The following is a 13,875-nucleotide window of genomic DNA, read 5'->3' on the forward strand; positions in this document are numbered from 1 at the left end:
TGAGGCACTTAAAAGCAATCTTCCTATACAATAAAGATTGCCTAGAACGCCCATTGTCACAGCTTTGCCTCAGCAAGCCCAAAGGCACTCAGAAAAAATACCACCTAACACCACACACACTGTCACTCTCAGTACAGCCCCAAACACTAAGCCCCTAAAGCAAGCAACACACTTTGCAGGACTCTCACCATAGAGGACTCCATTGTAAGATATACTGATGTGCCTCTAACCAGGCTGAACAAGGAGAAGATAACAGTTAGTTGTTTATCTGGAGCCAGAATTCATCAAATCATGCACGCACTCAAGTCATTACACCACAGGTATCCATCAAATCACACATGCACTCAAGTCATTACACCACAGGTATCCATCAAATCACGCATGTACTCAGGTCATTACACTACATGTACAAGTATAATTTTATCACAGTCCATGTTGGTGTAAATGGTCAGAGATGGGCCTTACTGGACTATATAAAGAGAGACATTATGGAGCTTTCAGACTATGTGTCTCATGCTGGTATGAGCCTAGCATTGAGCAGCATAATACCAAGACCAAGAATGATGCCACAGTATGAGCAAAAAATTACTTATTTCAACTACTGGCTCTCTTTCTGGTGTCATTCTAAGGGGATCTAGTATTTGTCAGCTTAGAAGGACATGGTTAACAGACTACATTGCTTTGCCAAGGATGGTCTGCACCCCCCCCCCCAGGTTTTCAAATAATGGCTAAAACTTTATCCACCCCCAATAGTGCCTTTTTTAGACAATAACAAATGGACAAACCTGTTGACATAGCATAGTCAACTCCACTAAACCCAAGGTGTCACTGCTCAATACCAGGAGCCTAAATGACAAACTACACTCCCTCCAAGCCCTCCTCACAGTCAAGAATATAGACATCTGTGCAGTTACAGAGACATGGTTTAAAGCAACAGAGAGTACCCTGCAGTGCAAGGTTTCAGTGCCTTCCACACTTTTAGACCAGCAGCTCCACAGGCAAGGGCTAAAGAAGGAAGTGTCTTAATGTACATCAAAAACAAACATACCTCTAGGGTGGTCAAACAGGATGATGTGCTGGGGTTTCTCCATGTGCAGATCACCATAGACAAAATCCCATACTGTATTCTGGCCAGGGATAGATAACTCTTCATATCCCAAGAATCTCACAATGCATACCTTGACCTCCTAGAGACACTTATTATCCAAACTAAGAATCTGTTCATGGGAGACTTTAACTTCACCTCTATACACTGGAAATCTTACATGATCTCAGATCTACAGGCACATAGATTCCTGGACTTTGTAAATGCAAACACCCTTGACCAAATAGTTAATACAGCCACTAGATCCTCTAATATACTGGACCACGTGCTTACAAATATGGAGAACAAAGCCCCCTCCCCCAATGTCTTATTCTCCCTGGTAAGGACCGACCATAGAGCTGTTTCCTTTGAAATCAAAATCCACTCCATAATTGCATTAAAATCAGTAATCATTAGGAACTATTCCAAGGCAAATTATCTTTCATTAAGTGATGGATTGTCAAAATTCCATGCCACTCTAAACCCAGAGAACAGAGAAGGCTATGCTGAATTGCTCTCAGAAACTTTGTACAACCTTGTCAATGGCTGCAGAGAAGCTGCTGTACCTACCAGATGTAAACCTAAGACTAGCCATAGAAACAAACCACCCTGGTGACAGCCCAAATTAAACAAGGTATACAACAAAAGGAAAAAAATGTGACATAAATCAGGAAGGGTCATTCCCATAAAGATAGAAATTATTTCCTCAAAGTAAATAGGTAACTAAGAAGGCTAATTAGGTCAAGCAAAGCCACCCCTGAGGCTAATATAGCCTCTCAGTTGAACTATAACCATAAGGCCTTCTACAGTTGTATCAGGAACCTCAAGGGCAGCAGACAGAAATCTGCTGAACTGTAGGTTAATGGTGCCTCATTCACTGAACCTGGCAATATAATGAACCTGTTTGTGGAAAAATTTGCTTCCAACTTTACCCCCATCTCATCCCAAACATCCCCTCAAAAATATCCTCAAACATAATCCCTCCAACAATAACTAGGGGGCATGTACTGACTGCACTTCTAAAGCTAAGAACGGGTCCTGAATGGGCCCTGATAGCACCCCAGAATGCCTCCTCAATAGTCTGAAATATGACTTATCAGGACGCATGAAGTCATTATTTAACTATAAACTTAAAACAGATTTTATGCAATGTGAATGGAGGACTGTGACGGTCATCCCCCTTCATAAGGGAGGGCTTTCAACAGATCCTGGAAACTACTGAACCATCAATCTAACTAGTCTTATTTGCAAACCCATGAAAAGAATTATCATGAAAATTATCAACAAGGATATAGGAGACCTCCAGACACTGGATCCATCCCAGTTTGTGTTTGCCAAAGCAAAGTCATGTATACTGAATCTGGTGGACTTCTTTGAAAAGGTCACTAAGCCAATGGACAAGGGGAAAATAATATATGCTGCCTATCTAGATCTGGCAAAAGTATTCGATAAAATACCCCACTCAGGCATTGTCAACAAACTTACAAAACTAGGTGTAAGCTCCTTCATAAAATGCTGGATAGCTAGGTGGTTTACTGATAGGATCCAGGAGATTAGAGTCAGTGAGGCCATCTCCAAAAAGTAGCCCATCACCAATGGAGTCACTTGGGGATCTGTGCTGGGGCCACTCCTCTTTGGCATCTACTTCTTGAATGTCAAAGCCAATGTCACAGGCCTTTGTCTGACCAAGTTCACAGATGATTGCAAATTGGGAGAGTCAATGAATGCCTCCAAGATGAGAACACCTTTCAGGAAGGTGTAATATAGACACGCGCTTGGTGCCAATTCCATGGGTCAAAAATCAATATTAAGAAATGCATTACAGAACTTTTTGAGAAACCTACTGTCCTGGGTAACTAACTCATCAATAAAACACCCTTAAACATTGATTCACCAGTCAGAGATCTAGGAGTTCATGTATATAGCAGCCTATCTTTTGACAAGTATGTGTCCAAGGTAGTAAGAAAATCCTTCTGTGCTGCTCAACTTATAAGCCAAGACATGGCATCTAGGACCAGCCAGGTCAACATACCACTGTACTCAGCCATCATCAGATCCATATTCTCTTTGTTATGTACCTGACCAGACACATTCAGCAACCGGAATGTCCACAAAGGCTCCTTACAAAAATAATACAGGAAGTGAGCACAACATCCTCCATTGATCACCTCAAAGCACTGTCTCTTTACTTCCTATTATACAGACATCTGAGAGGTGATCTTTCCCTGGTACGCAAGGCATCCCTTGACTCTGCTTTGATGAACCTTTTGCCCATCTGCAAAACAAAAAGCATCAGAGCTACTAGATTAAAAGACCTTAATTTTGCTTGTTACACAAATACGACATGTTGGAAAGACAGATATATTTCTCAGAGAATTTCCATTCTCTGGAACTGGCTTCTTGTCCTTGTGAAGCAGAGATCCTCTGTATCCCTATTTAAATGCAACTTGGACCAATGGATGGGTAACCAGAAATTCATCCATGGTCTGGCTCCTATGCATCTATTTGACACAGGCAGTCAGTAACTCACCATCTGTATCTAGGCTTATAAGTACCCTAGAAGTCATTAGTCTAGCATACATCTATGAACCTATGAACCTATAATAGGGGATTAAGTGATATGCCTAAATGTTTTTGTTTTGTGGCATTAGGAATACTGTTTCCTTTAAGGTCTGGATTGTTAGTGTAAGGAGTTTGTTGCTGGTTGAGAAAAAAAATAACTTTGCTTTGGTGGAGTTAATCAAACGTTTGATTAAGTGTATCCTCCTGTGCAGTTCAATGAATTTAGACAGCATCTGATATTGCAAAGTTTGATGGGTATTACTAGCTTCCAATAGGCTCATAGGCTCATAAGCAAGGACTAGGCTAGTTACCCATGTGGTCCTTTTTACACCTGAACAATTTATCTATTTGAGGAGAGAATCAAACCCTGTACCTTGTGTCTCTTTGGCAAACACCTTAACAGGCATATCAGTCCCCTCAAAAAATGTCATCAGTATACCATATTTGTTTTATAATTGGGTAGGTCATGAGTGACAGCTTTAGCAAACAATGAGAAAGGTAGAGGACCTTGTGAGACTCCATTGTTCAGAATGCCTTTTGCAGAAAATTGTTACTGGAGTAGATCTTAAAAGATCTACCTTATAGGCAGTTTTTGAACCAAACAATGGTGTTACCTCTGAAATTAAGTTTTTGTAACTTGTTCAGGATATGGTTATGGCTAACTGTTTCAAAAGAACATGTCAGATCAAGAAAAAAGATTGCACTTAATGTTTTCATAGACTGCATCTGTGACAGACAGTAAGACTGTTCTTCTTCTTCTTCTTCTTTTGGCTTTTCCCGGTTAGGGGTCGCCACAGTGGGTCACCTTGTCCGCACATTGAGTGGCAGTGGAGTTTTACGGTGTCGAGTTGCCAGCCCGGCGCCCAACCTTCCACAGAAGGCACACTCACACACACGCCTAGGGCCAATTTAGAGTGTCCAATCCACCTACAGCATGTCTTTGGGATGTGGGAGGAAACCGGAGCACCCGGAGGAAACCCACGCGACCACAGGGAGGACATGCAGACTCCGCACAGAAGGCACCCCAGCCGAGGATCGAACCGGAGAACCTCTTGACAGACAGTAAGACTGTTACGAGTTCTAAAATGACTTTCTGACTCCATGTTGTAGGTCACATAGCAGTTCATAATCAAGTGTTTGACTATATGCATGTATATCAGTTTTTCAAATATTTTAATTATAGGACAGAGGTCAGAGACTGGCCTATAATACTCAAATTGAGAGGAGGACTGTACCTTTGGCAGTAAAACAATGGCTGAATGCTTAAAAGTTGAAGGAACATTGTCTGTGGTAAGGGAACAATTAAAGATATGTGTAAGAGGTTTGCCTATTTTTGCCAGCAGACAGTTTAAGAAAATGTGTATGTAACTTCTTAATTTTGCTCTGGAATGGTTATGTTTTGATAGTAGGCATACCTCTCAACCTTACCAAATTTCTTGATATTTACCAGTTTTGAGAGCAAAACAATGGGGTGCCACACATTTCCGAGTGGCCCCTTCATATCCCAATTTTTTTTTTTTTTTTTTAATTTCTATTTACAATTTTAAGTTGTGACTGATGTCATCATGCATCCCCAGTACATCCCACAACATCATCAACATGCAGGGGTGTGCGTGATGACACCAGCTTGATTGGCAGTTGGACTTGGAGGAAACTGTGTGTTAGTGTGTGTCTGTTTATCGTGGGTCCCATGAGAAAACAGGTTGGAGTTTGGAAGCTGACAGGAGTAAGGTACTGGTTAACTAAGCTGAAGTAACACAAATACAAAATGCAATAAAAACAAATGCACCAAATTCACACTGAGGTATACCCGAATAAATTTAACACAAAATAATACTCTAAAAACCAGAACAGTACACTTGTACACAATAAACAAAGAAAGATAAAACAGTTTAGTGTCTAGAAATGTAAAGAAAGAATGTGATGATATGATAGGACTATTATACAACTGAATGCCTATGCAAAGTCATGAATAACTTAAAAAGTTAAAAAGTTTGATCACACTATCTATAATAATATATTTTTTGGCTAGGCTTGTAGGCTAGGGCCAATAGCCTAGTACCTACCTATGAACCTATAATAAGCCTTCTAAAAAGGCTGACAGTGGAGATAATGTCATTGAAGTCATTCAGTTGTATACTTGCTATTAAAATCTAGTGTATGGGTATTTTCAACAGCCTTTTGGCATTTATATATTTTTTTTCAATTTTTCAATTCTTTTATAAGCACTGCTGTATTTTAATAGAGATAATAGTTCCACTCCCATCATATCATCACAGTATAAAATGTCAACTATATTTTATTATTTTAATGCTAGAGGAACAGTGATATACTGTTTTAAGTAGCTTGTTTGGTAGCACCGTTACTTTTAGAATTTTTAGCTCCAAATTCAAAGTGAGGACAGAATCTGAGTTTATTTTAACTGGTTGCATGTACAGTTACTTTATCTGATAATGTCTCACTTTACATTTATAGAGACAAAAGCAAAGCACTTATCTATCTTTGTTTATTCTGTATGGGTAAAATGTTCTGTTCTTTTAGCCTTTATTTTGTATTAACTTTATTCGGGTATGCCTCAGTGTGGATTTAACTAACCAGAAGCACCAACGGGAGCTACTGACATTTCTGGGGCAGAGCAAAACACTGATCAACACATGGAAACCAGAAAATTCGGGCTATCCTAACTCATTTGATGCGAGTGATACTATACCTCAATGTGGGATTCTGCAAATAAAAACATAATACTCAACCCAGTTATTTCATCAATGAGGGTGTATATATTATATGTTACAGGGCTTATCGGTAGGTAATACTTTAAACTGTGTTTTTCAATAATACAAGTTGTTGCTGCATTTCGCTGCCATTTTGTTTATTGTTCTGGGTAGTGTGGCTTATATTTCTATTGATTTCATGTTATGGAATGCATTTAGACAAACTGAGCGCATTACACAATCCGAGTCTCAGTTATCGTGTGTGTGTGTGTGTGTGTGTGTGTGTGTGTGTGTGTGTGTGTGTGTGTGTGTGTGTGTGTGTGTGTGTGTGTGTGTGTAGGGGGGGTAATGGCAAGTGTGCTGGTTCTGGTATTTTATGACATAGTATTTCTAAGGAAAATGTGATACTGTTTCTGAAACAACTCAAGACTTGCAATGAAAGAATAAAACTCATTTCAAAGATACTGAACTGAATCCAGATTTTAAACAGTACACACACATGTGTTTTCCATATGTTGACTCTGTACTTAGACCTGTAAGAAATGTCCCACTGTGAGCATGTACAAAGACAATGACAAAACTAAGAAAGACAGGACTGTTGTCTTTGTACATTCTCACAGTGGGACATTTCTTACTAAGTCAAGAAACAAGACACTTTAAATGGAGCCAACAAGCCCCTGACACAGCATGATTGCTTTTTAAGCCAGCATTGCCTACATCTGCACTTGTGTTGAGGATGCGTGAGCAAAGTTAATTTTAAAACAGCATGGCTTTACTTTAAAATTATGTAAACAAAAAGGAAAACACATATCCATTAGCCAAAAAACAAAAATGAAGGAAAACAAGCAGTATTTGACGCATTTCAGTCCTGATAGTGACACTATGTCTATAAGTTGTTAAATCACACAACGCTGCAGGCAGCAGGGCAAACACTTCTCTAGACTGCAAATAATTGGGTCCCCACAACTTTACTACACCCACACACAAGTCAGACTTCATACTCCGCTCACAGAGACTTGCTGAACAGAATGAAACTAAGCTTCAGTTACTGGTAGGTGGAAGGAGGTAACACTCCCACTGCCCGGTCTGCCTTAGTTCTCCTGTTACTACACGGGTCGGGAACACATGCAAAGGGCAGTGCAACCGTCGTGATGGCTAACTGTAAAGCAGATGCATCCATGTGCAGCACTTAATATGAATTTAATAACATCCAGAAAGATTGAAACTTGCATACGCAAACGTGTTTTAATAGGTAGTTTGCCTGGGTGAGAAACTAAAATCGCAAAAGTGGGAAAGAAATAGAAGCAGGCTGTCAGTGCAGCAAAGCAGCTTGTTTGCTTGCTTTGTCTTGCTTTAGCTTTTAATAACTAACCCGTGTAATAGACTGGTCTATAATGACATTCCTGGCTTGAAAGACAGAGCAGTAATATTTGCACATACACCACACCTCTCAATCTCTCAGAGCAAGAAATCTGTACAAAGGCAAAAATAATAGTGGGAAAAAGGCACACAAATAGAGAGGGATAGATTTTAAATATTGCTCCTGTAAACTCAGATTTTGTATTATTATGTATTTTCTGAGGGATATGAAGCCTGAAATTCAAATGTCTGCCATTATTTATTATTATTTAGTGACTTCGATCTTCATGTTGGTATCCCACAATTCCATTAGAGATGGTGGAGTTACGTGATTATGCATGCAAATTTTATGTTACTCATATTCCAATTTTTGACCAGTTGTACCTACTTTTCATGGGCCCTTGTCCAGATTTTTGATGTTTCCAGGTTGAGAGGTATTGATTTGTTTAATGGTAATAGCTGTAAAGTAGAAATTGGCTGCATATGCGGATAATGGATGAAGTTAAGTAGAATTTATATCTATATTTTGTATAGGCATAAGGAATGTATTTATTTATTTATTTTACAGTTTGTTTATTTTACAGTTTACCAGGATAGTTTACCAGGATAGTCCATTGGGCCAACGGAACCCATTTTCAATGGAGTGCTGTGGTGAAAAGCTCCAACAAGGTTAAACAAGTCATAAAGTAATTAGACAAACACACCAACAAAATGTTACAAAGTAAACAAAATTTGTAAAATTTGTAGTATACAGTGAAATAAGAGCTGTACTAATAAAAATAAAAGAAATAATAGTATAAAATGCTTTTACAGTGCAATCAAAGGTACTATCCATATGTATACATATTTACATAGTCTTTGTTTGTGTCTTTCGGCTTTTGTTAGGGGTCGTCACAGTGGAACTCCGGTCCGCTAATGATTGGCAGTAGAGTTTTACGTGCTGGCTTGTCGGGCCTAACGCACAACCTTCAACGAAGGAACGCCCATTCACGCATGTCGTCACACAGAAGACGCTCTAACTGAGAATCGAATGGGCAACGTCTAACTGTGAGATGACAAAGCTACCGCAGCACCACCACCGCAGTATCACATATTTACATAGTCTACACAAGTGAAATTCTCAAGTCAGATTACAAAAGAAACAAGAAACAGGGAAGAAGGAAATGAATTACTAATAGGTAGAGTGAAGATATAGGTATAGAAGGAAGAAGTAAGGAGCATAGATGTAGGTGGAAATTTTGGTAGGAAACTAGACAGTGGGGAATCAGAGTTTTGAAAACTGAAAAAGAGAGGTAGGTAGGGTGTGGAGAAGTAGAGGAGAGGGATCAGAGTTATGAAAATTAGAGAAGAGATAGGTAGGATATGGTTAAGTAGAGGAGAGTCAGGAGGGGTGGGAGCAGAAGCATTCCCAGAGGGATGCGAGGTGGGAATGGAGCAAGGCTTTGAAGCTGGAGAGGTTGTTGGTGGTACGAATTTGTGGAGGAAGGCAATCCCAGAGTTGGGATAGAGAGCAGGACAAAAGGAATTTGCCTGAAGTTCGGGCAGGTTTTGATTGTTTGACCTGAGTAGTCTATCAGGTTGATGCAGTTGGAGGGAGGAATCAAGGGAAGGGCAGAGAACGGGTTTAAAGATGAGTTTATGTGCATAAGAAAGTTGGATGAAGGAGAGATGATGGGATAATTCAAGGTAATTTAGTTTATGAATGGCATTACAGTGGTGAGTGGAGGATTTGGCACCAGTGGGAAACTTTGAGATTTTGTTATAGCAGGAAGCTAGTTTAGTCTTTAGACTATATTGGAGATTAGTAAAGAGGGGGGCACCATACAAGAGGGAAGGTATGAGGTAGGTGGCAGGAAGGACATGTTTGTTTGAGGGAGTAAGGAAGTGGTTGTGATGGTAGAGGAAACCAAGTTTTTGGTGGGTTTTCTTCATATTTGCTTGGAGATGCGTCAAATTTAAGCTGTTTGTCAATAGTGACACCTAGTAGCTTTGTATGGGATACAATTTCTATAGGTGTCCTGTACTGGATAATTATGGAGCAAGAGTTCTTGTCAATTTTAGTATACTTTGAGGGGGTGAATATCATAATTTTGGATTTGGAAGTATTCAGTGCTAGATCATTGTTTAACATCCAGTTCTCGGTTGATAGAAAGGCTTCCTAGGTTAGTTTCTGTAGTATGGGGAGGGTTTCAGCAGAGCAGATTATCATAGAGTCATCTGCATATTGGATGAGCTTGGCATTAGGAATACACTGGGGGAAGTAATTTATAAATATATTAAATAGTAGAGGGCCTAATATGGACCCCCTGTGGTACTCCTGTGTGGGTGTTAAGAAAAGGGTAAGTACCGTTTTTCCACTTAACTGATTGCTGACTATAAGAGAGGTAACTGGAGAACCAGCTGATAGAGAAGGTGGATATGCTAAGATGAAAGAGTTTAGACAAGATGAGGTGGTGTGAAATTGTATTGAAGGCCTTGGATAAATTGAGTTGTACGGTAGATACAATACTGCTGGAGTCACGTGCAGAATTGACAGTTTCGAGGAAGGGGAGTAGAGCGGTGGTAGTGCTATGTCCAGGCCTGAAACCATGTTGTGTGGGCAGGGGTGCCAGAAGCTGTTGAAGGCTGGGGGGGGCGGAGAGTGAGAGAGGCACTTAGGGATGTACAAAGGCAATTTTTTAATAGATACACACACACACACACACACACACACACACACACACACACACACACACACACACACACACATATATACATATACATATATTAAAACATCCGAAAGCAATGTGAGCAAAGTCCAAGATAATTATAACCAAAAACAAGCCCCAAATCACAGAAATAGGCACAAGGATAAAATCCACTGGTATATTTATTGTGTAAGTGCTTTCGTAATAAAATTTGACTTCTTCAGACACATAGTAGAAACACAGAAGCAATCCATTTATATATCATTTAAATAAATAATTAAATCAATTTCCCTCCAAAACGTTTAGAGGTCAGGCTATATTTTCAGATGCTAAATCTGTGCAAGATGATAAATATCATTATCAGGTTATTTAATAATATTTATCATCTTGCACAGATTTATCATCTGAAAATATAGCCTGACCTCTAAATGTTTTGGAGGGAAACTGATTTAATTATTTATTTAAATGACATATAAATGGATTGCTTCTGTGTTTCTACTATGTGTCTGAAGAAGTCAAATTTTATTACGAAAGCGCTTACACAATAAATATACCAGTGGATTTTATTCTTGTGCCTATTTCCATGATTTGGGGCTTGTTTTTATATATATATATATATATATATGTATGTATATATATATATATATATATATATATATATATATATATATATATATATATATATATATATATTGAGAAAATCAACCACTATATCATTATCATATATATATATATATATATATATATATATATTATATATATTGAGAAAATCAACCACTATATCATTATCACTCTCTACATATTTTCATTTACTGCAATTGGAAATGAACTGGAAGGTAAATTCTTGTAATTAGTTAACAATAAACTGCTTCTGCTTTAACAGCAAAGAGAAGCATTACTAGTAAATGGTAAACTCACAATAGCTGAGAAGCTTCGTAGATCAAAATGGAGAAAAGGCACTATAGTTCTGACAGATGATGCATCACTTCTAATGAACAAATTGGCAATGTCTAGACTTATGGTTGTCACATTAGCTGTAATTAAGCTAAGAAGATGCAAAGTACTGATCCTTAGCAGTCGAATGTCTGGCTAAAGCTGTCAAAACTAAAAATGAAGTCAATTGCTGCTTAAATATTGGGACTTCTTATTGTTTATACAGCTACTACACTGACAGTTAATGTGGTTTGCATTTTGTAGTAGCAGGAATTGTAATGTTACAGAGTGCAGAGTTCTGTGTATATAACAGGACATTTCAGGTGACATTACAGTGCTTCTGTCATACTAATAAGGCACTGTCAGCATGCACTAGCCTATGAATAAGTAATCTGACTGAGTACCAGCAGTTTGCTTTGATGTGCTATATCATACCTTTCAACCTCTTAGAGCAAGAAGTCTGGACAAAGCAATAAATAAAAGTGGGACAAAGGCCCAAAAATAGGGACAATTTTTAAATATTGCTCTTACAAACTTAGAAAGTTGATAGAATAACAGGTTTAGTATTAGCATCAATTTCCCAAAAGGTATGAAGTCTAAAGCTCAAATGTCTGTCCTTATTTACTAACTTCAGTCATTAATGATTTGCCACTAATTTGCCAGAAAACTACAATTTTAAGAAAAATGGACCAAAAATATGAGTTCAAAAATCTGGACATTCTGCAAAAATCTGTAGAGTTGAGAGGTGTAATGGAAACAGCATGAAAAACAAGTAGAATCACAATAATCAGCGAATCCATCTGTCCTAAGACAGCATGACTAAACTAATGTTTTATTTATAACTTCCTTAAACTTCTGCTTGTACACTGCATTCACATTCACTGGGGAATCTCATACTGAGAAGGAACATCTCTAGACCCTAGCTGCAATACCTTCAAATCTGTGCTTAGTCAATGACCCATGAATTCCTATACTTTATATTTGATAATCATTGTATTATACTAAGGTGTACTTAAAAAATTAGATATTTGTACTGCTCTGTCACTGCATTACATGAACTTCTCGACTATGATTTTTTCTGTCTTTATAATGACCTACTGCTCTTGAGAGTAAGCAGAAACGACAGACGGAATTCCTCTAAGCCAAAGATGCCCAAAAATGACGCAGGATGCTGGCTGAATTCCTGTTAAGGAACTGCCATGCAGAATCACATGTGGAAGATTACTAATGTCTACCACCAGGTGTGAGTTAGCATATAAAATTAGTAGGACTCGGAAGGGCATGTAATAACAAATAATCCAAATGAAGACTCAGACATAGAATACAATAGATTGGCATATATTAAACACTGAATACACTGCATTGTCATGATAAGATTGAATTCTGAAACTCAAACACATTTCCTTCATTCTGGATGGAACCGCTAGCTTAAATTGCACATGCGATTGTGGAATTTGTTTACATCTGCACTGGCGTGCATGTATGCAGTGCACACAAGATCCTCCTTAAAGGAGAAGACACTTGCACCACAGAGTGAAGAAATCAACCTGCAGCTGTAAAATTGGGAGGGTGCTCATACCCCCTCGCTCTATGATTCCGGCTCCTATGTGTGTGGAGTTAAGCAGATGGTTATCAAGTAGGTAGGGTACTAGTTGTAGATGAATGCATTTTTCTAAGATTTTTGAGATGGGGAGAGAATGGCAATTGGCCGGAAGTTAGACATTACAGTATTGTTTCCTCCTTTGTGAAGGGGAATGACAAAAGCTTTTTTCCAGGGTATTGGTACATAGGATTCTTGGATTGACCAGTTTATTTGGATGGAGATGGGGAAGGCTATGTCATTGGCAGTTAGCTTAAGAAAGTTAGATGGAAGGTCATCAAGGGCATTTGCACATGAGTTTAAATTATGTAGGAGTTTTTTTATGGTAGAGATAAGAACAAGTTGGAGAGTGAAAGGATGGAGTTAAGAAGTTTTGTTGCTCAAGGAGGGTGAAATAGGGGAGATAGAAGATGGTGGGCTAGGTATATTATTTGTAAACGGCATAGTGAGTTTAGCTATAGAGTCAATGAAAAAGGAGTTAAATTGGATAGCCAAAGTGTGAGGGTCAGGGCATGGGTTTACTTTTTTACCAGGATGGAGGAGGGTGGAGATGCTATTCCAGAACATTTTAGGGTTAGTTTTGTGGTTGTTTTGTAATAAAGAGTAATAGCATTTTTGGTCACAGGCTATATGTTGTTTGACTTTGTTTCGAAGTTGCTTATAGTCAGTTAGGGAGGAAGAAGATTTGTGTTTCTGCTAGTTTTTCCATGCTTTGTCCCGGAGGTGCATGGAGGTTACAGTCTCTTTCGTTAACCTGGGGGCTGTATTGTATTTAATTATTTTAGTTCTAATGGGAAAAAAGCTATTTAACAGGCTGAGGAAAGTAATATTGAAGTAAATCACTGCATCATCCAAGGGGAATGATTTTAGAGGAGCACAGTTAGTATGTTTTAGTGAGAGAGAGAAGGATTGAGGATTGAAGTTTTTAAGAGAGCGAGT

The sequence above is a fragment of the Protopterus annectens genome, chromosome 4.part0, assembly GCF_019279795.1.
Source record: "Protopterus annectens isolate FY-2018-M chromosome 4.part0, PAN1.0, whole genome shotgun sequence".
Taxonomy (NCBI): domain Eukaryota; kingdom Metazoa; phylum Chordata; order Ceratodontiformes; family Protopteridae; genus Protopterus; species Protopterus annectens.